Genomic DNA, 24,885 nt, shown 5'->3' with positions numbered 1-24,885 from the left:
TTCAAAACCATCTGTGAAATTTAATAAACTTATACTTGCTATCACAAAGATCACACCATATCTATTCAACAGACTAACACTAAGCGGTGATATATACCCAAACCCAAGACCTATCACTAATCTAAACTCAGACATAAACACTACCATGAACCACACTCCACTAACAATTATTCCCCAAAGATGTAAAGGTGATATACTCTTATTTCATTTGAATATTGGAAGCATTACCAATAAAATCCATGACCTGCATGCTAGTATTAGTCCAGATACACTAGACATATTACTGGTTACTGAAATCTGGGTGAAACCTCAAATTACAAATGATGAAATTCTTCCCCCTGGTTATAGCATTATTCATCAGGATAGAATGCTGAAAAAAGGTGGAGGCATAGCTATATTCTAGAAAACAGATCTGTCTTTAACAGCTGTGGATCTAACCACCCTAAGCTTCAGTACAGCTGAAATACTATGTTGCAAACTTACCATAAATTCTAAAAAACATATTAATATATTTGGCATATATATTCCCCCAGGGGATAATATATATATCCTACAAAGAATCCTAGATTACATTTCTCATAAACTACCCCAGGAAACAATTAAAATAGGAGATCTGAACATTGATTGGACTAACTGTAATGGCCCAAATCCCACTAAATATGTAAACCTTTATGAGTTTACCCAGCTCATACAAAAACCCACCAGAATAGACAAAACATCAACTAAATGCTCCATTCTATACTGGATACTTACTAACAGACCTGACTGCTCTCCTCACTCAGGCTGTCTCCCAGACAGCCTTAGTGACCATCTCCTAACATACCTACTAAGACTACGGCTGTACCCTACTAAATTGACACTATATCGGCAGATAAGAAACAAAAAAAAACATGAACCTTGATCTTTTCCTTTATACACGTAGACACTGCAACTGGTCCCCTCTTATAGTACCGTATTTCCTCGAAAATAAGACCGGGTCTTATATTCTTTCTCCCAGCGAAATGCGCATTAGGGCTTATTATAAGGGGATGCCTTATTTATCCACACTGTACAACAATCTACCTTTATTCATTTATTCATGTATAAAAATTGACATTTATTAATGAACACAAATCAACATTTCTTCATGTACAAAAATCGACATTTATTCATGTACACAAACTGACATTTATTTCGTACTTTTCTATTATTGGACAACATTTCTAATAATGGGTTGACAATAGTGTGAGAATTCCAGATAAACAGTGCAACAAACATTTCAACTTCAGAATATCTGCACCTTGGCTTTCACAGTTATTCAAATACAGTCATGTCATCTTCTGGAACATTGTCATAAGTGTCTAACCCCCGAATTTTGGCCTGAATTTCTTGCAACTCCATTTCCTGTAGCACCATTGGCCCCAGTCTGTCATACCTAGCAATAGAGCTCTCCTTAAATGAGCACTGCTTGTCCAAGTAGCCTGCTCGTAGTGCATTGGCAACACAGTTGTCTGTGATTTTATCCCATGATTTTTTCACCCAAGTCATGACCTCTTGCAGGCTAGGCTTCACAAAATTTCCATGCTGATTTCTCTCCATTCTATTTTCAATGTAGTCATTGAGTTCCATGCGCAAATGGTCCTTGAATGGCTTGTTTATTGCAATATCAAGAGTCTGGAGATAGGCAGTCATTCCTGCAAGAATCATTATTTCATCTATTCTCCTCCGTGTTAGGAATTTCTTCATTTCTTTAGCGCGGTGAGTGCTGGCTGAATCCCAGACTAGCAGACCTCTTTTGCCACCTCGCAAAACAAGTGGCAGCATTACATCAACCCACTTCCTTATAACTGCTTGTGTGCACCAGGCTTTTTTGGTTTCAAGAATGTAAATACCTGAAACATGTTCAATCTTATCTTTCTTGCCCTTACTAATGATTAGAGGTGGGGTTTTCTTTCCATCTAGATGAATTGCCAAAATACAGGTAACACGTGCACTCGTGTAACCAGTGGAGGGAATGTAGATTGATGAGGCACCCCTCTGATCAATTGTTGTTTGAGATCCTTGTCCAACAAACACTGCAGTTTCATCCATAGCAATCAAGTTGGAGAGTTGGTATTTAGAAAAGTCAATGTCATCAACAAAGGACTTGAACGCAAGTGCACGTTTAATAACTTCAGTATCTTTCAGCTTGAACAGTGTTGTTGATCTTCTTAGAGACAGTTCATATCACTGAAGGAAGCAATCCAGCCAATGTTGTGCTGCTTTGAATTCTTCTGGGGATATTTCTAACTGTGGTGCTATTGCAAGGGCAAATACTTGAATATCAGCCCTGCTCACAACCAAAGCCTTTGCTCTCCTGTTAGCAATCCACTCACAGATGATGTCTTCAAGCTCAGGAAATAATGGTCGCTGACCTTATCCACACTTACACTTCTTAGCGTTTCCCTCATCAGCCTGTTGACTGAGGTTAACGTAAACTGCTTGCCATTTTCGGACCATTCGGAGATCTAACTTCTTCTCTTCACAGAAAGCCATCAGATTCTTTCCCCCGGGAGTCCTCCACGATTCCTTTCTTGTACTCGATGAAATAGCTCTTTCTTTTTGCACTCATCTTGTCTGGGGGGGGGAGTTAATTGAATACTTATGTGACTGAACTGGCAACACAAAATGGCATTGGTTATGAAGAGAAGACACTACTACAGCTGCTCGTTATCATGAGCGTGCTCTTTACGCGTGTTGTCTGTACTTTGTCCGATCAAAGTACACCTGTGTGGGTTTATGGGCCAAGGGTCTAAACTGTCAAGTGTGAGTGATGATTAGGGTTACAGTAAGAACTGTAGAGGACTCCCAGTGAAAGAGTCTTATGACTTTCTGCAAAGAAGAAATTAGGTGTCCGAATGGTCTGAAAAAGGTGAGCAGAGAACGATAAGCTCAGTCAACAGGTGTCAATAATATTATTGTATAATTCAACACGTCCGTCATGTGTTGTTGACTATATTAACTGGGGCTTATTTTTGGGGTAGGGCTTATATCATGAACACCCTGGAAAACCCATGCTAGGCCTTAATCTCTGGTTAAGTCTTATTTAGAAAGAAATATGGTATTACCCCTAGATGAAGCCACTGATTACTTCACTTGTACCTTCCTATCTATCCTAGATGAGCATACCCCTCCCAGGACTATTAGAGTTAAATCAAAGTTTGCCCCGTGGTTAAGCAATGACTCCAGGTCTCTACTAAAAGCAAGAGATAAAGCATGGCTACATTGACAAAAAACGAAATCACAAGTTACTAGGCAGTCCTATTGTGAACTAAAAAACAAAGCAAAAACACAAATAAAACAGGATAAAATAAATTATTACTCTCATATACAAACTAAACACCACAATAACCCACAAAAATTCTGGGCAGGTATTAACAACATACTATGACCTGGTAAAGCTGGTACACCCTCTCCCACTACAAAAAATATCTATGACTGTATAGCAACACAGTTTAACACCTATTTCACAGAAACTATTCTACAACTCTCTAATAGCCACAGCCCTACTATTACATCACAAACAACTACACCCCATGAAAACAAGCACACCTTCTCTCTTCAACCAGCATCACTACATACTGTTAGAAAACTGCTTAGAAGACTAAAACCCACTTCTCTAGCTGCAGATCACTTACCACCTGAATTCCTCAAACTATCTGCTGAAGTAATTGCATACCCTGTCTCCATTCTAATAAAAAGATCTATATCAGAACAATACGCTCCTACCATTTGGAAGATTTCATACATCACCCCAATCCACAAGGGTGGAAATTCTACTGAATTGTCTAACTATTGCCCTATTTCGATTCTATCTCCTCTATCAAAAATACTTGAAAAAATTATTCATAAGCAACTCATGGATCACTTAAATTCTAATAAGTTGTTATCCAGCACCCAACATGGCTTCCGACTATACCACAGTACCACCACTGCACTTTTGTCATTTACAAACACAGTTAACAACCATAGAAATAATGGCAAGCATGTATCCTCCATTTTCTAGACTTATCTAAAGTTTTTGATATGGTGAATCACAACAAACTCCTACATGCACTCTCTGATGTAGCTTTATCACACTCTACACGTACATGGTTTCAGAGATACTTAACTGAAAGACAGCAAGCAGTACATTGGCAACAAAGTCTATCTCCTTTGCTACCAGTCACCCTAGGAGTTCCCCAAGGATCTATTCTTGGCCCCCTGCTTTTCTCCATATTTACTAACAAGCACTGTACTGTGGCCTCCTCTGCCACAATTATTCAATATGCTGATGACTCCACAGTATTGTGTGCTGCCACTACCCTTCCTGAACTGCAGGTACTCACTCAATCATCCTTCCTCAAAATAGTGTCCTGGCTAACAAATTCCTGCTTATTATTTAACCCCAACAAAACAAAGCTCATGCTATTCCATCCTAACAAAACTGCTATAAACACAGAAATTTTCAGATAGTATCCAGAAATAACACTACTATCACTCCCTCCCCACAAACCAAACTACTAGAGGTTGAAATTGGCACTAATATGAGATTTGACATCCATGCCTCTCAATCAATTAAGAAAGTACACAAAAAACTAGGTACACTATATAGGAACAGGCAACATCTCATAAATAGCACAAAAAATAGCTATTGCCCAAACTCATTTGACCTCAACTCTTTTACATGCATCACCTGTATTTATTAACCTCATCCTCAGGAAAACTGAGCTGGTAAAACTAGAAGCCTGCTACCACGGCCGGCTTTAGGCATAGGCGAACTAGGTAACCGCCTAGGGCGCTGTACAGGCCGGCCTCATGAAGGGTGCAATTTTTATTTACTATCTCAGTTATGTCCTAATGAAGATCACACCACAGCTCTCAACCTTCCTTCTGCAAAATATGGAACACTGCCTCTCCTAATGTGGAGCATTTACTAACAACTTTAGCTAGCAAGTTTACAGTACATTTAACATGTCATTTCACATTTATATGAAAAAAATTGTTTGATAAAGTAATAAGCATTTGGTATCTTAGCCTGGACATTTGCTAAAAATCGTGACAATGAATGTGCACTAATTAACCATTTCAACGTGTAGCAAAGTGAAGCTTCAAGTTTTTAAAAATCAAAACAAGGAAGTGCTATCATAGCGATGTATTAGCGATATATTGTTGAGAGATGTGAGCAACACTGCATCGTGTGAAAAAGCACGAAAAATGGCTAGTGATATATTTTGGACGAAAAATATTTCATTTGTTTCTTCTAATAGTTGCATAAAACACTTATTTTGTATCTGAAACATTTTAATGTTATATGAAACAATGCAAATAACACAAATCCCATAACGAGACATTTCTATTTCTTACTTGGGCAAAAATGAATGGCAGCCCTTTGCAGTGGTTGTGTGTATAATTTGTCCTCCAGAGGTTTACATTTCAATGAAAATTGCTTCACTTTGGGCTTTGGAAAGTGGCAACCCTGTGCATTTTTTGGAAAAGACGCAGTGGTTTTCAAGCAAGGAACCGCAAGACAGTGGAGGGTCAATGTGGATCACTACACACACGGACAGGTTTCTGTGGTGTGTACCTGAGGACTACATTAGCATGAAGGGCTTCCCTTTCCAGTTTTAATACAAGAGACAGATCAAGGTACATGACTGGCAGTACTGGCTACAGACACCAAAACCCATTAAAACACCATCAACATACCAATATTGTGTTACAGCCTTGCATTGTATCATCCTGCTCCACAAATACCGCCATTACAATTTTCAAAAACATGATCCCTTTAAAATTCGCTGCTTTCAGCAATGTTATATGTGATACAGCCATTCAAGACAGTTATACATCTGATCTCCCAAAAGACAGGCTCAGAAAAAAAATATGCTGCGCTCATTTAAATATATATAGGGCTACAGCCCTTGTTAACATAAAAACTATAGCGCGGAGATGATAAAATTCTCAGAACTACTACTGAATGGCTAGTCTATACATTTAAAAAAATATTAGTGTAAACTTTTGTGTCACACGTGTTTCTCAAGTGTATAATATATTAGCGGGCAACAAGGTTGTAGGTACCATACATGTCTGATCTCATCTACCGCCTCATTCATATGCCTTATGTGTGCCTCTTTACATGGCTTATTTCATTAGGTGCAGGATATCGAGGTTTTTAAACAGACTTGAACTCAAAATGAAACGATTTGGATTTTTACACTGGCCTATCAGATTTTAGCATTTTACATCATAATCACATATCTCTAATGACCAGACTTCATTGTTCTTCATAAAATGTGTGCTTTTCTGGCAAATCACTTAGGATTGAAGACACTAATGCCACATGTTCGAGTTTCAATATCCTGTAGAAAATGCATACTAACAGAAAACCTGTTGTTTTAGCAACTTTCCAACTCTATAACAGAAACATTCAATACTTGTCCCTAGTTTTTTAGGCCGTTGCCCCCCCCCACACACACACAGACACACACCATTATTTTAGACTTTGTCCAGATTTCTTGCTCTAAGAAGTTGAGTTAAGTTGAGTTAAGAGGCATGATCATAATTGCTAAAAATGTAAACACGCAACACCTATGTTCAATTAAAATATACTTGCTTTTTCAACATCTGCTACAATATAGGATGCTCTACATGAAACTGTTCCCAGTTGTATCATAAGCACATATGACCAATAATCAAGAAGTATACCAACAGAATACCCCCCCCCCCATCGAGTTCAAGGCAGTTTTACAGTTTTGCCAAGAGCATGCCATAAAAGACTGCATGAGGGAACCAATATTCCATCTAAACACCACAACTGCTGCAGTACTTTAATCTTACTCAAGCCCAACTTCGTGCCCCCTTTCAATCATCTACCATGCACACACATCATCCCACATGTATTTTCTTCTCTTCCAAAATTACAGCCCTCTCTACCATAAAAATACAACCCTTTCTACCATACAACTTCCCAGCTAAATGGTAATTTGACATTAACCATTTCTGTCTAATTTATGGTTCTGGAAAACTAAGCTGTATGGAAGTTTGTGCAAACTTGGAGCTAGGAAGAACAGGTTAAGGAGCAACTGACCAATTGCAATTTGTGGTGATGCCCATTGATATCTGATTGGTCAATACACTTTATTGTCTTACTTTATATGTTCTAGATGGAAAGCCTGCAGGGAAGGTATACATGATGATGTGCAAGGGTCTTTGGAGTACTTCTGTGTTTTTTATCACTCCCCTTTCAGCATTACTAACATTTTTTGGTAAACCTACACTGTAGGGCCCCAGTCATCCTGGTTATGCTTAAGGGGAAGATAGCAAGATGCATTGCTTTTCTTATGCAAAAAATCAAAATCACCACTTCAGACATTTTAATGAGTTTGAGTTGTTGTAAAATGAAAATGCTTACTTGTTAAATATGTGTTTATCTTCAGCCACTTGAACGTGGATTGTGATTCTTTTATTTGGGTTTTTTTAATCCACTATGCTTTTTTGTGCTCCTAGAGGTTGCATTGCTTAACATGTACAGGAAGTTCATTCCAGAGGTTTGGGAGGTGCTTGGTTATAAATTTCTTCTTCCATCATGTTTTATTTATCTGTTAGGGAAGATTTAGGTTCTTGTTTCCAGTTTTGTTGTAATTAAAGAGAAAAATCTAGATACTGTAGAGAGAAACTATCACTTTATCTACTGTATTGCTTCTTGCTTCTTGTCTTGAAAAAATCCACATGGAGACGGTCTTCTAGTCCAAAAATAAAAATATAAGTATATTGTAGAGCTTGGTCTCTAATGGCATGGTAAGCAAGACTGAGATCTCCCCTCTAAAGTCTACAAGACACTCAATTTTGTTTATTTATTTATTTATTTATTTATTATTATCATTTGTTGGCCATAATTATCTGACTGGGCAAAAATACATTTTCAGTGGAAGCCAGGGGCATGGCTGGCCTTAAGCATAGTCAGCACTTTGAAGTTTTATTTAATTTTTTTCTTTGCAACCCATGTTATAGACATCTTTATTTTATTTCTGAGAGTTCTGAAGTTTATCTGCATGGGCCTCTATTGAAAAGAGATTATTTAATACTAAGTCTGATGTCCCTAGTAAAGAAATGCAAGCTAGCAAATAAGCAAAATGGAATACAAAAATCAATAAATCAGTATTTGTTAAGAGGAGGGAGAGATTGTTGTTTTAATTTTTGCAATACAGTCAGTAATGAATGTCCACTAAGCAGTGCACACTGCAGCTTGAGGCAACATGGATTTTATGCATATCTTAGACTACTCCTGGGGTAATGGGGTTAGGAGAAGTAAGAGTATTATAGTGGTTGCCCAGTTTTCACTATTATCATATGATCATAGGAAGTTACTAGGCTATTGGCCCCCGAGGCCCTTGTGTGATTGTGGAGATGTGTAAATGTACGTTCAGGACTTGTGAGGAAAGGGGCGCTTGTTCCCCTGCAAAAACACTTACATTTAATTTTTTCATGTGGTTGGTTCATTGAGTAGTTTTGCTCAGCAAGTTGGTTTCTTGTGATTTTTAATGTGAGGATTTATAGTGGAAGCAAATAAAGCAAACTGTCAATAATATAAATATAAATGTAAACATTAGAAGACACGCAGTACTTAGGCAGTCTGAATTTCAAGTGCTTATTAGAATTCCTTTGAAAATCCTAAAAAAACTGAGCCCTTGACGGAGATGCGATTTAATACACACTGCCATAATGCACTGTATTGTTAGAGCAGGTAGACCAGAATTACTTTTGTTCATGGCTTGACAACCTTAATTTTTATTTTATTTATTTAAATTTTCTTCCTATAGTATGACAAAGAGTACTGATTTTTATGCAGTAAAATAATTGATGGAAATAACTTGAGTGGCTTTCATGGGGAGTGATCTACCTGTGGGTGTTTCATGAGTACGGTGTGGGTGCCGCTGTGGGTGGGACTTAAAGGGCACTGAAGCACTACTTTGCCTAGGGTGCCATTTCAGCTAAGGCCGGCCCTGCCTGCTACAATAAAACAGTTAGATATGCCGCAAACTCGACAATGAAATCACACCATTGCTCTGCCCTAAGGAAACTACACTGGTTAGAACTTCCCCATCTCCTACTTCTCTCATCTTAACATGACTTACAAAATCTTTTATCATTCTGCAAAAACTCCATCATTACATGACTTGCTAGAGCCCTATTCCTGTGGCAGAATGCTGCAGTCAAACAATAAGCCCCTCAAACAAATGTCAACAGCACACAATCATTCTGGACAGTCCACCTACTCTCATTATATTGTTAATATTTGGAACTCTGTACCTAGTAACATAACATCTAGCACTACGTTAACTAAATTTAAACAAACACTAAAAACCCACCTTGCCACTAAATGGCTCTGTTCTTGCTCTGCCCCAGACTAAAAATCATACAAACTCTTTACTCTACGTACAGCTGTTTTTTTTATTTATAATCTTCCTTCTTTTTTTATCTTTACTTTAAACATCTTTTCTTTCTTTGTTCTATGTGGAGCTTTTTTCCCCGGGCCTCTGCTGAAAATGGACATTCCGTCCAGTCAGACTTTCCCAGTAATCAAATGTAAAAATAAAATAAATAAAAAAATATGAAGCATGTTCCTGAAGTGCCTTGCGTTATTTTACAGTTAATACCTTCAGTTACCAAAAAAAAAAAAAACTTCGAGGAACAGTGCAAGAGTTTTAATCAGAAGAAGACCGTTTAGATGTGTACTTTGAAGTAACAGTAGAGCTGCGGCAACTTGTAAAACTTGATCAAATATGTAGGTAGCTATATTTTTCTATTTCCAGCATCAGTACATTAAAACCCCAATTAACCCGCTATCTTCAAAGCCAGATGAACTGCTTGGTTGTTTGACCTTCAGACTATCAACATTCCCCAGGAGTCTTACAGCTTTATGAAGTGAAGATTGGAATCCCCACCACACCTCTCATCTGTCCAGATTTTCGCCAGATATCCAGATTTTTGCCTTATATTTTTGGTCACTTCATTAAAAATGTGAGTTTCTGGAAAATCATTGAGGATTGAAGTTACTAAATAATGACATCTGAGTTTCAGAATTAATATCCTTCAGAAAATGTATATTAAAACTTATCCCAGCAACTTTTTTTTTTCAAAACAGGTTTATATCCCAGCAACTTTTTAAGTTCATAAAGGCAATACTTAAAATCTGTCCCTATTTGGGGGCCTTTGTCCCCCTCCCCCCACAATTTTAGGTTTTGCCCGGATTTCTTGCGCTAAGGGGTTGAGAGGTATGATCCCCACAATCAGGATGAATAATGAATAACAAGCCCTTATCATACATGTTGACTGCTGCCGCCAATATTTTTAACTTGTCTACTAATTTAACAATCCGGATATTTATCTGGTACAAGCTGTATTGCAACTGCGCTTTGCCATCACTGCTAATCACAAAATAAGGGAAAGGGGGCATACGCTGATGCACAAACTGCGACAGGTGGACGTATGCTCTTTCTGAAATGATCCGTAAACATGCCATGTTCATAAATACAGACGCAACAAATGCTGAATAACTGCAATAGTTATACTTTAGTTTGTCAGTGTACCCTCCTGCTCACAGGCGGCCATCAAGATGTCTGAAAGGAAAATAGAATGATAACTTTTAACCTCTAGGAAGTTAAATATTATAGGGACTGGGAAGTGAACAAACTATATGAACAATGACAACATCAGAATTGTTTTAACAATGTACAGGGTCTATCAGAAAACTGACAAAATGTAAAATACCCAGGGTCCTGAAATGGTGATGGTCTATACTAAGCATGGGCTACCCGCAGCACCTCTACTGTAAACCAAAGGATTAGAAGGAGAAATGCCGGGAGCTCCGCGTAGCTTATTTATCGATTCTGTGGTTTTAAGCTACACCTTCTCAATAAATAAAGGCAGGGCTGGCAGGAAAGTTCTCAGGCTCTGGCGACTGGCGTGTTGCCTTGCTGGCCGGAAGGAAAGCAGTTCGTTTAAAACTAGCCAAGGAGTTGGAACTTAAGAGTTGGTCCGGACATTCCGTCTGCCTCCCGACTAAGTGCACTGGTAAATTCCCGGTTTCTTTATTAAACTGACATTGTTTCAGGAACAGGAACTGCCTCCTGTCGGTAAGCTATTGTAGTTTGACTGTAACATATTATTACAGTTTATAAGTTGCACTGTGTGTCTTGATTAAATGTGTGCATTCCATGAATTTTTATCTTTTGTTTATCAAGGTGCCCATTAGGATCAATTGCTATTTCAGAAGGTATCCAAGTGATGTTCTCAGAGTCCCCGCATCCCACAACTATACTAGTTGAGATATAACACTGATCTATTGGCTGGGAGTGGATGGGGGCTCGTCTTTAATGCACATAACCTTTAACTCTTTCTGTCTCTATAACTGGGTTTGTCTCTGTGACTCTGTCTCCAGTTCATTTTGAAAGTTTCCTGTTCAATTCACAGTGCTTTTTCTTACATTCTTTTCCATTCTGTTTGTGTTAAATTACTATATTCTGTGCATTTGTTGTCCTTAGCTTTGGTGGTTTTAAGAACAAGGTTGCTGTAAAAAGCTTTGTTTGTAGTATTCTGAAGTCATATTTTGGAATGGTATGGGAAGCAGTGTATATGCAGTAAATGAACAGTTCAAGGACATATTATGGAAGCACTCAAAACAAGCATGTACAGGTAGATATTTGTCATTAAAACTCAGAGATCAGCATCTTCTTGGTGAGGTGCTTATACTTAACCATCCCTGTAACAGGCTATCTGCATCCTCTCCATAGTGTCTGCATGGGACGTTTATACTGCTTCAGTGCAGGTAGCCATTAATCTAATTTAGATCATGTCTATTTATATTCACTCATCATGCAATTCACTTCACTAGTTTGCAACAATTTTCCCTTTGCTGACTTGTCTGATTTTTATATTGTGACAGTGTTATGATAATTTTTAGTTGCTATTGTAAATTAAAATTATTCTTTCTGTTTCAGTTTAACGTGTTTCAAGTTTAATAAGTTTTTTAAATTGTATTACTTTTTTGTGGCCTTCAAGGCTGTCCTTTAGGTGTTGTGTGCTTACTGATTAAACCACACTGACCGATTACGTTCATATCAAATTCTTTGAACAAGAGAGAGGGGACAAAACAAAACCAGCAGCATTTCTTAGCGGGTAAACCTCTAACTATGTCCCAGATGACCTGGGTTCAATAAGCAGCTTGGGCATCTGAGGTGCTGGCAAGATGGGATGCCCTATTCCAGGGGAGAACGTTCATCTAGTTTTACCTGGTGAGGGTGTATGGTGCACAGAGGGGAGTAGTCCACAGATATAACAGATGAATGCAGGAGAGGTGGGGGGATACTAAGGTGTAGGTCTTAACTGAAAAAAAAACCTGATAGAAGGAGTCAACAGCAGGACCTACAGGGATGCCCTTAGGTTCCGTGCTGGCCCCAGCCTTAGAATGGAGATAGTTTGTGGCAGTAGAAGAGGCTAGTTGATCTGGTAATGGACTGGAGCATTGGGGTAGCTGGAAAGAATGAACCAGAATGGTAAAAAAAGAATGAGGGGCAAAACCAGAAGTAATGAGGGACAAAGGTGCAAAACTGGGTCAGTTTTTAGATACTTCTCTAATTTACATAGAAAGTTCATAGGTTCATAGGTTCATAGATTAGTACTAAGCTAACTGCCCTTACGAGCCATTTTAAGCCTAGCCAATAGGCTTGATAGTACAACAGGTTGTGTGTCAACATAGATTTGTTGAACGAATAAGAAATTTGAAGATTTACCAGAAAATCAAATATTTTACCAGGGCAAACCTATGAGACAAAATCAGGAACAGATGAGAGCCATGACTACATTTAAATAGTTTAACTGATTCTACTGAATTTTAGTTACTTGAGTTGGAGGTTAAAAATCTGAGGTTTTACCTCCTACAGTTGTTTACAACATTCTCCTTTATTTGGGCAATTTTTGAAAATGCTAGTCATGTATTTATTTATATATTTATGTATGCCTGAGATGTAGGACACTTCATGTGCAGCCTGTATTCTTTTGCAGCAGGTTTCTCTTGCCCTTTTCCAGTGTTTGAAAATCTTGGGAACTTGTCTTTACTATACAGACCATTACTGTTTTGCTATGCTATAGACAGTCTCATTCTAGAATACTAGATGTACTTATGGATGAGGGTCTGTACACCGAAAGGCACAATAATGTGGAAAGATTGTTATAGTGGATGCTGTAAAAATGCACATACTGGAAACATGAACCTCAAAGAATTACTGAAAATGAAGAAGTAAGGAACACATGGCACCCTCCAATACCAACAGTTAAGAAAGTATTTGCAAAAAACACAAATACTGTAGTTGAAGAATAAGGGACAGAAGGCAACATTAATTACTGAAATAGCTAAATCCAGCAGCAATGGTGTCCTGTGTACTGCAAGACACAAAGTTATAAAATATCAGGGCATATATGCAGAAACTAGGGCAATGCAGAGCATTCCATTAGTAAGAGGAGATACTCGGCTAATAAAAACAGAATTTCCATGCGTGCTTAAATATGTTACCAATACAGATAATTTTGTATGAGCTATAAAAGAAGGCAATTCTGAGTGTATTGTGGATACTGAAAACTTTAAGTCTTGGGAAGTATCTAAGACTGAAGCAATGCTGATTTCAGGACTTTTAACTTTGCACTAAGTTAGAAATGGATCCCATTTCTGTCTTTGTATTTTAAAACCCTAAACATTTGTAGAAATCAACCAAAATTAAATTATTCAGTAAAGTCAAGTCAACATACAAAGACATCTTAAACACTCATGTCCTCTTCTTCATACCCCCAAACTAGGCTTCACTGCACAGACTATGCTTTCTCAGTCCTTGGTCCCAAACTGGGAATCTCTCCCTTTTTTACTTAAAGATCATTCCTCTTAACCCCATTTTCCAATCACAGATACAAGCAGATTCAAGACTCTAGGAAAATGTAACTGCTCTCTCTCTGGTCATATAACTTAAGCTCATCATTCCCTTCTTTGGTCAGCATACCTTGCTCTAATGTTATTTTTGATTATGACTCTTTCAGCATGCCAACTCTTATTTCCATTCTGTCTATACATAAAATACATGTATATATTGTGTTTTTTTCAACCACTCTGTATATAATGTCATTTATCTATTGCCTTTGTTCCCTCAAGCCAACTATAATATTCACTTTGTATATAATATATGTGTATGCTGGCTGCACAGTGTCCTATGTAGGTGATGACTATATAGTGCTCCATGTGGAAGCTGGCTGCATATTGTTCTATGTGAAGGATGGCTGCAGAGTGCTCCATGTGGAAGCTGGCTGCACATTGTCCTATGTAAGGGATGGCTGCCTAGTGTTCCATGTGGAAGCTGGCTGCACATTGTTCTATGTAAGGGATGGCTGCACAGTGCTCCATGTGGAAGCTGGCCGCACAGTCTTTTATTTAAGGGATTGCTGCACAGTGCTGCATGTGGAAGCTGGCTGCACAGTGTTCTATGTAAGGAATGATTGCACAGTGTTCCATGTTTGTCTGACTGTGCAGAGTCCCATGTGGGTGATGGCTGCACAGTGCTCCATGTGGAAGCTGGCTGCACAGAGTCCCATGTGTGTGATGGCTGCACAGTGTTCCTTGTGAAAGCTGGCTGCACAGTGTTCTATTTAAGGAATGATTGCACAGTGTTCCATGTTTGTCTGACTGTGCAGAGTCCCATGTGGGTGATGGCTGCACAGTGTTCCTTGTGGAAGCTGGCTGCACAGTGTTCTATTTAAGGAATGATTGCACAGTGTTCCATGTTTGTTTGACTGTGCAGAGTCCCATGTAGGTGATGGCCGCACAGTGCTCCATGTGGAAGCTGGCTGCACAGTGTTCTATTTAAGGGATTGCTGCACAGTGCTCCATGTCAAAGATGGCTGCACAGGGTCCCATGTGGGTGATGGCTGCACAGAGTCCCATGTGGGTGATGGCTGCAGAGTGGTCTGTGTGGAAACTGGCTGCAAAAAGTCCCATGTGGGTGATGGGGAGAAAATATCCAGAAGATACAGAGAGAAAGTAACATATATACATACATAGTGTAATGAATCATTTGAGCATACGATGAGAAGAAAAATGAATGAGTACCCAATAATGAGAAAACAAAAATATTGATAAGATGCATATGAATAGTCAGCATGCAAACCTATTATAATCATAACAGGGGCAATACAATGTTATAAGAAATCATTTAAAAGTTGATCAAAATAAATGTTTAGACTAGCAGAGTTTAGACCAATAGAGTTTTATAATAAAAAGACAGTGGGAAAGTAAACTTACATAACAATGCAGAGTTGAAGAGTGGCCAAGAAGTCATAATAGTACAGGATAAGATGGAGTGTTACTGTTCAAGTAATCATTTTAAGCAGGATGGGATCAAGTGGATATGGATATTTTACAGGGATTAGCCAGCTGTGGTGCATGAGCAAAGTCATGAGACCTTTAGGTGGTTTTTTCAATAGCAGCTTGAAGGATTTCAGGTTGTTAGTTTGTCTGAGTGAGAGACAAAGGGAATATCAAACTTTAGAGATGTAGGAGGAATATAATGAATCACCTGCAGTATTGTTAAATTTAATGGGGTTGTTGCTGTTGTTGTTGTGTCTTTCGGCTTTTCCTGGTTAGGGGTCGCCACAGAGGAACTCCGGTCCGTTAATGATTGGCAGTAGATTTTTACATGCCAGTTGCCGGCTCTGACGCACAACCTTCAACAAAGGTACGCCCATTCACGCATGTCTCCACACAGAAGACGCTCTAGCTGAGAATCGAACAGGACAATGTCTTACTGTGAGGCGAAGAATTTGTCAGTGGAGCAAAGAGTCCTAGATGGAGAGTAAGGATGGATAATATTTTTAAGTGTTTAGCATTTTTCAGGTTGGAAAATTACACTGTGAACAATTTTAATTGTGTGAATATTAGATAGCGAGCCAATTCTAACAAATGTATCTGTTTTATTACCATACAGTGATGGGATCTATAAGGCATAACAGCTGCAAATTTAGCTATCTTTTAAAGCATTTTTGTAGTATAGATAGTTGGGTAGCTTGTGGGTTGACAAATAAAGGAGCAGCATTTGGGGGGGGGGTAACAGTAAAATAGGGGCAATGATTTACCTAGCCTGGTCACTCAGATAGGATTTACCTCAATATAGGGTGCCAAGTTTTTTTGTGAGTTTTGCTGATAGCTTTCTTTAGTGGTCAAATGTCATGGTATCATCTATGATGGCAACTAAGAGTTTGGGATGAGTAACAAGTTCAGTTTTAGTTTATCAGAAGTAAAGATGAAGAGGGTTTTGTTGTTAAGCGTATTGTTTAAGTGTCAACAGAATAAGTTTGGTTTTGTAGGGATTAATAGTAATTTAGAGTCACACAGCAATGTTTCAATGGAGTTGAAGGATTCTTGTGTTTGGGTTTGAAGTTGTAGGTTTTTAGCAGTGCAGATGAATGTGGAATCATCAGCATACTGAATAATGGTAGTCTACCTGTGGTACTTAGATCATTTATGAAAACATTGAATAGCACGGCATCAAGGATAGATCTTTGAGGCACCTCTGTGTGCACTGAGAGAAATGGAGAGATGTCAGCTTTCCATTTTACAGCTTGAAGTCTTTCGCTGAGGCAAATGTTGAACCAGATGAGAGATGAATGTTGCATTCATAGAAAAGAGAGTTTGTAGATTATGTTTTGGTGAGACAATTTACTTAAACTTCTTTTTGCAGGGAGGGGAAACCCCCCACCCCCTAATTTATATATACCAACTCTGAGATTTCCATACCTGGGAAAAAGAGAATATTCTGAGAAATTATATCTTGGATTTACTATATGTAAGTCCATTCTTTCAGCGATTCGGTCTTTGTGTTTACATTTCGAATGGTTACCTATTTACACACACACACACACACACACACACACACACACACACACACACACACACATATATATATATATATATATATATATATATATATATATATACATAGATATCCATCCATTCTCGACCCTTTTCCCATTTTTACACATGGGGCCAGGGTGTCACTTCAACAGTGTCAGTCATCTCGAGCCAAGGTTTACACCGTTGGATGGCTAACCCTACCATGATAATTCATCCATACCAGTCACTTGTGCACACACACACACACACACACACCCACACACACACACACACACACACACACACACACACACACACACTGACAGCCAGTTTAGAGTGTCCAATCCACCTACTGCATGTCTTTGAAATGTGGAGGAAACCCATGCAAATGCAGGGGAGACATACAGACTCTGCACAGAAGGCACCCCAATCAAGAATTGAACCGGAGAACCTCTTTCTGTGAGGCGATAATGCTAACCACTGCTATATATATATATATATATATATATATATATATACACGTATACATGCATGTTTTATATATATATATATATATATATATATATATATATATATATATATATATATATACATACGCAGATACACATGTGTACACACATACATATATTTATGCATATACAAACATGTAAACCCGTCTTGCATTTATATGGGGTTCTGAGTGTTGTGATTCTGTAACAGCTGAAGCTCCATATATGAGGTATGATGAAACACAGGTTAGATTTTATACTTGTGGCTGAGCTCCAAGCATGTTGCTAGTGACTTCATACTTTGCTTCCATAGCTGCACAGTGTCATGCTATCTGCTAATATGTGTGTCAGTATAGTCATGCCATTTCTTTGAATAGTTGTGTCTGACTTCTATTATCACTGCCACTCATGATTTTTAGTTTGCTTACATATTTTTTGCACACTGCTTTCCTTCTTGGTGTACAGTAACATATTCCTTTCAAAGCCCTGGTCTTCAGTTGTCTCTTAATTGGGACTTTACCTTTTCTATGCTGAACTGGGACTTGGCCTTTTTCCTGTTGAATTGTTGAACTGAGAACTTGCCTTTTTCCTACATACTTTTGTGTACCACCCGTACTCAATGCATAGCATATCTTTGAATCCCACCCATTGACTTTACTGGGTACTGTGGGACTAGTCAGATTTATCACACTTTGGTTATTTTTGAAAGTTACAAACATTTTACTTGAGTTAAACATTTAAAAACCCGAAGAAAGGTGTGCTTGTTAATGCATTCTAACTGTTTGCATCCCTTTAGCGCACTAATTGAGAGGGTCACTATGGTATTGTTTACACAACATCTAATGCCAAATATATTGTTCACATGACATTAAGACAAAAGTTCCAGCATGGAAGTGACTACATATGGCAGGTGCACTTTCAACAGGGGGGGTCATAATATTAAGTGAGCCTTTAATTCTGAAATCGGGAAACATTTTACCACAGTCAGATTGTCAGCTTCCTCTTTGAATAATACCTTACATTTCAGAACCCATTTTTTTCACAATTGCGATGACATTTTATACAAGTCATCTGTCATATTGTAGTCAAGAAGAGCTGAAAAACAACTAAGAAAGTATATGCTGCATAAGAAATAAATACTGATCTTGCTTAGAAAATTAGAAAAAGATGGCGTTGCTTATATAATTGGTCCTGATGTAGGAATAGTATTTTAGAATACTAAATAAGCATGCTGCATTTGCTACATGGATATGATGATTAACGAATGCCATACATTCTGAAGGTTATTTGACATTTGTTTATGTAGAAGCCTGGTGCATGCTGTGTTTGGAGCACTATTTACAGAGTGCCTCCTCCTTTAAGTACATGACAAATAGCCTTTCCTTTGGCTACTCCTTTTCTGATGCCACAGGATGCACTGTTTGCTTGCCTTATGATTAATTCCTGTACCACACCTTGCTTCATCCTCTTAACCATTCTCATGTAGCAACTATGCAATAACTTGTACTATCAAAACTGCTAATGGTCTAACAAAATAAACTATATACACTATTTTAAAGGTGAGAAAGGTTTTGATTTATTGTTTATACTGTGCATATTTCTACTCCACAAAGTATCATAAGCTCAAATAAAGGGCGTGGTAAGGGCTGTCAGACGATAGCACTGTTATCTGGTAAAGAATATGAATTTGGTTTAGGGTTGGTGTATGAGTATCCATTACTTGAGTTATTACGTTTAGCCAGTGGCAGTCCTCACTCTTGGCTTAGGGTACAGATTGGTCACTATGTATATATATAGATAAGATGTTACAGACCATGCAGGATTGTTGATTATTTATAGTGGGTTGACTATGTATCAGAAAAAAATTTGGTTAAGATCTGTATTTGGGAATCTTTCAGAATGCTTGTTGAATCTATGGACTAAATTATAAGACTGATAATGGTTTAGGGAATCTTCAGTTGTACTGAGTCTGATTTTTAATGAATAACAATCACATTTAAAAATATACTTTAGGGAAATGTAAAGTTTGGATATAGCTTTCCAGAAATATTAAACAATATCAAATATAGAAAATGATTTATGGATTTCTGTCCAGTAAAAGTACTAAGTTAATTGCCTGACTGGTATAACATGTGATACTGTAACTGTCCCTTCTTCCTGAAGTGGCACACATACAGCATTCCTACATACTCTGCATCCTATCCTCAGCATAACTGGACTCCTGTATTTAGCTTATATATACGTTGCTGCAGTGTAATAGCAAATTCACTTCTAACACCATCTAACATTTTTCTAATTCCACGTGTCTGTTCAGCTAGAAGCAGTTAGGAAAGATTTGTAGTGTGGCTTATGAATGAATAACACTTGTAACTTCCTTGAGATATGTATTCAAACCTGCTTAGAGATTCAGAGTTAGATGGGAAGTACAGCTTCTTGTGAGTGTCTTGTTAGCATTACAGCTATATGCCATATACATAACCCCCACCCCTTTAAAGCTGTAGTAGAAATCTACACATCCAAGGCAACATGCATTACTTTAGAGTGGTAATTTGAAATTTAACTGTAACTATACACTCAGCATGTCATGTGCTGTTTATATCACATTGAACCTTTCTACATATTCACTAGACATGTTCAGGAATGAAGCTTTTGGTCCGTATAGTCATTTTCATGCTCTGAACAGTCTATATTCCTGAGTCATTTATCCAACGGTCTTCTGTATCGGGAGTATATGATAGAGCTATTCGTACCGAACACCTGGTCTCTTGGAAGCAGCTCTTTCTGCAGTGTTCCTTCACTAGACACAAGTTCACTAGTCTCTCTGTCTGCAGCTTGACTATCACAGTTCTCACAATAACTGTTCTCTTGGAACAGGGTTAGTTGGGACGCTTCTGGTTGCTCTTCCACCTGTAGCTTCATCTTCAACTTAGATGAATTTCTGTTATATAAATGTCTGCAATTTCTTCTGTATATGGCTTTTCATCTTCCACTCAGTCTAGAAAGGCTCTTTGTTCTACTGCATTACCGGTAGATTTCTTGAACTGGAGCAACTCTGCACCCATTTAATCCATTGATGAGCTTGAACTGAGTGTGATACATTTCTTCCTTTGGATTGTTGTGATTTGCACTGCATATGGCATAACTTTGCATTAAAGTTATATCTGAGTCCATATTCCAGGCCATAACATTATATTACTTGCTTTTGGTTTGCACTTTAGTATTCCCAGATTTAACTCACATATCCTTGAACATTTATCTTCGCAGCCATACCTCTCAACTTTACAACACTATAATCAAAAACAAAGCCAAAAATATTCAGTAACAAAGGACCCAAGGCATGGATATTTTTTAAGTATTAGTATTACAGATTTAGAAAGTTGATAAAATGAGAGTACACGCATTAATGAGCATTTTCTCAAGTAAAGAAGTCTGTAACTAAAATTAATGTCATTATTTGCTGATTCAAATCCACCATTGTTGCTTAACTTATCACTGATTTCAGGAAGGGCAGAGAAAAAATCATGAGATAAAATCAGGAACATCTCTGAAACTCAGAGGCAGTTTACAGATAATATTTTCAAGTGATTGTTCAGCATTATGGGACTGTTTTGTTTATTAAACACTTTGGTTTCCAGACTGCTGATCATTTTCCATCCGATTAGTCTTAATTCCATTTGGCAGACATCTGCCACCTGGGGAAGATCATTATTGGAGCAGGCCTGAACGTAGTTTCTGCCCTGCCCTGCCACATTTCTTCCACATTGTTACCGAGAAGAGGAACACTCTTATCCCAAGAGCTTGTGGGTCAGGAGTTATCCCTCCAAGCCAGGGCCACCTGCATTTAAGAGATGGACACTAACTGTTCCCCTTGTTGGAAAACTATACGATGGCCCTGCCCCCATGCCTGTATAATTCATAAGGCAGAGCTCAAGCGTGTTTTTCATGAGCCTAACCATGTTACTTGGCAGCTAACAGGCATGCCAGGTTTAATGCAGGGTCAGAAATGGATTTCTATAATTTGATTAAATCTCATTTGCCTGAAACTCAGCTGGTTGAACTTATTTGATTGAAAACTCATTTGACTGAGTCACAAGTAACAGAAAACATGCTACATCCCATAATACGCCATAAAACAATGTTTTTTTATGGGGGCAACATCTCCTACACCCCCCTTAATTGTATATACTGACTCCACATCACATAGTCATGGAGAAATAAAGTAGACATACAGTGAATCAGTGTTGATATAGCAGTGATGAGGGCACAAGTAATCCACACATAATCATCTAGACTCACTTCCCTAGCAACTCATATGATCAGAAATGACACCATCACATACTGCCGGTACACTTTTATACTTTCCTATTTAATATGATTTAGTCAAATGAGTTTACATTCAAATGGGTTAAACCATTTGAGTTTCAGTCAAATAAGATATGATTAAATGACAGGAATCCATCTGCAATATCTTCTAGATGCATGTGGTATTCCACACATGCACCATAAAGATTACCACCACTGGTATGGCAATTGCAGTGCGTGCTCTCAAAGGTATGCTGCATTCCACATCGCCCCAGCTTGCTAGAGCATTGGCACCGCAATAATTATATTGGCTCCCTTCCCCTTTGGATAGGTAAACTGCCCATCCTTTCTTGTCATCTCCTCCAGCACCTGGGTTGTTAATTGAACCTGCATTGTCTATCTACCACATAATTTATTTTATTATACTAATACTTCACATGCTGTTGTAGTGTAATACTTCCTGATGTGGATATGATGCAGTGCGCTGCTGAATTACTCCCATTTAGTTTAGTTGTACCTTATTGTGATGTTAGTACTCATGAGAATAAGTCACTTTGTTTTATCAGTATGGAATATGTTACGTGTGTGTGTGTGTGTGTGTGTGTGTCTTTGTGTGTGTGTGCATTGTGTGTTTGTGTGTGTGTGCATTGTGTGTTTGTGTGTGTGTGCATTTTGTGTTTGTTTGGTTGTGTATGTGTTTTATGGGGTGCTACAGTACAAATAATCAAAACAGGCACTAATGGATGGATGGGTAAAAGAGAGCTGAACTATGGCTGTGGTTATCAAGCACTGTCCACATATAGTGTTATGAAGGAGTGAGAAACAGTAGAAGCTTTGCTGGAAGCTTGATGTGGACTGAGAACATGTCCCCTAATGATTATGGGGAATATATTTCACCTAGAACTAACCACTGCAGATCAGCTGACAGTTTTTGAGGTGAGAGAGCCGGTAACCAGCAGCTATCCATACCACTTTGTGTTTTACCCATGTAGTAATGTTGGGACATGCTATACAAACACAGACATGTCCTTAAGTGATTGCATAGAATTATGGATCTGTTTTCTGTATTATACATTTTGCTCCCAGACTGCTGATCTCCCACCCTTCTTCATGCGATTGTGGAAACACTTTGATAAGTATTAGAGAGGAGTGGTAGGAAAAATGAACAGTGAAAGGGTGTTAGTCTCTGTTATAAAGAAAATAAAATCCCTTATCAAGAGAAGGGACTAATTCAAAAGACAACCACAAAGCCTTCTTTTATTAGGAAGCTTAGGAATAATCAAGTTACTGAACCTGTCTCTAATGGTACCTCCTTTTCTTTTTTTTCTCAGATATCTTTTTATTAAAATTTTTTTTCATAATTTTAAATAAGAAATGATATATAGTACAGTAGAAGTTGTTGATGTTACAATTTGCATAACACTAGCAAGTTATTAAGATAGGTATTCATACACTGTGATAAAAAGAAAAAAAAACAACTTCAAATTAGCTGAAGTTGACAACAAAGGGTTACCATGAAGTTATGATTATGTTATGATTCAGTCATGAGGCATGAATATAGCAAAGCAATTAATCTATACATTATACATCATATTGTCTTTTGCAGGACACACACACACACACACACACACACACACACACACACACACACACACACACACACACACACACACACACTCAGTCACACAAGCATGGCACATGTAGATATGGGCAGTTCTAAGGTTTGCCAGTTCACCAACAACTGTATGTCTTTGGGATGTTGGAAGAAACTGGAGCTCCCAGAAAAAAAAAGCAAAAAAAAAAAAAAAAGCACATGGACCTAAGGAGGACACGTAAGCTCCATACAGAAGAAATCAAGAGCTGTTAGGCAGCAATGATGACTGCTAATCAGTCTGACACCTTTTTTAAATTTGCTTTATGTACATTTAATTTGAGGGTTGTAGGGGTGTTAGCCTCTTCAGAAAAACACAGTGCTCTTGACAGCAGTGTGAAGGGGTTGCAACTGGCACAGTATATTTATCTATAGGAGTTTTCAGGCAATACAACCTAGTGTGCAGGGGTGCTAAACATTACATATGCCACTGGTGGATGAGAAATATCAGGAAAAAAATCAGTAACCAATGGAGCAGCATGGTGCCCATTGTGGGAATCAGTATACATAATCATATTGTAGTAGGAATTGATCGACTGACTAGTGTACATCTGCATTGGCTTACATTACAGTCAGAAAGACATCTATTGGGATGTAATGTTTAAAAAGAAACACAAATTAATTGTTTTGCAACTTGAAGAAAAGGATGCAAGGAAAACATGTATTCTTTGTTGGGAGTAGAAAATAGGATTGTGGAGATGTTGAAGTCTCCTCTCATTCCACAGTCCTGATAGGGTTACATTTGGAATGCTATGGTCAGGTCTGAAGGCCAGTCAGGGAAAGGGGAATTAGGTTGGTGGAAAGTACATGATGTAGAATTATTAACACAGTGAAAACATTGAAGGTCTGGGATCTGAACAGAGACTTGGGAAGTTTATAGGTATAGTAGAAGAGAAAATGTGAGATGATTTGAATTCACTAAATCATTTGCAGGCAAGTAGACTGATGAGGATGAAGGTGAATAAAGTGTAAACAGGATAATTAGCAGCACTTATACGTGGGACTGCTAAGAGAGATATGAAGAAACAACACTTCTCTGTGAAGCGTGTATAGCCTTTAAATGAATGCCTGAAGCAGTGGTGTACTGCGTGTCATTAGAAGAACTTTGTGGGGGAGGGACAGCTGTACCACTTAAAATCATTTTTCCTTCTTACCTCACCATCGTTGTGTGCAATCCAGCCTTTTTAGTAATTGCAGTATGTGCATATTGGGCAGGTATATGAACGATAAATGAAAAAAGTGCATCTGTACAGACCCCCATACCTGCTCAGTCACTTTGTTTTACACAGTTCTTGAGAAGGGTTAACGTTTACAGCCTACAGTTGTTTCTCTTCACTACCACAAATCCAGTGAGCATGTCACAGTGATTAAATTACAGGATGTGTTTGTCATTCATTCCCTAATGCTCTAGAAGCTGAGTAATTATCATAGTTCCTGAGGGGTGGTGTGGGAAAGTGGAGTTCTAATTTGCTTGATGATCATGTCACACCATTTCCTTATTTTCCTACTGTTAAGAACTG

General features: G+C 38.2%; 1 protein-coding gene across 1 annotated transcript in view; it reads left to right on the top strand.

Moving 5' to 3' along the window:
• The first annotated feature begins 10,732 nt into the window (after positions 1-10,732).
• ANO7 (anoctamin 7) overlaps positions 10,733-24,885 on the top strand; it is a 1,683,969-nt gene continuing 1,669,816 nt past the window's right edge. The window contains exon 1 of the mRNA XM_044070329.1: positions 10,733-11,132. The gene's annotated coding sequence lies outside the window, so the exon portion shown is untranslated. The remainder of the gene's footprint in view (positions 11,133-24,885) is intronic.

Source organism: Protopterus annectens, chromosome 4.part1, assembly GCF_019279795.1.
Source record: "Protopterus annectens isolate FY-2018-M chromosome 4.part1, PAN1.0, whole genome shotgun sequence".
Classification (NCBI taxonomy): Eukaryota; Metazoa; Chordata; order Ceratodontiformes; family Protopteridae; genus Protopterus; species Protopterus annectens.
The sequence above is the reverse complement of the archived record's forward strand: the minus strand, read 5'-3'. Positions and strand labels throughout refer to the sequence as shown.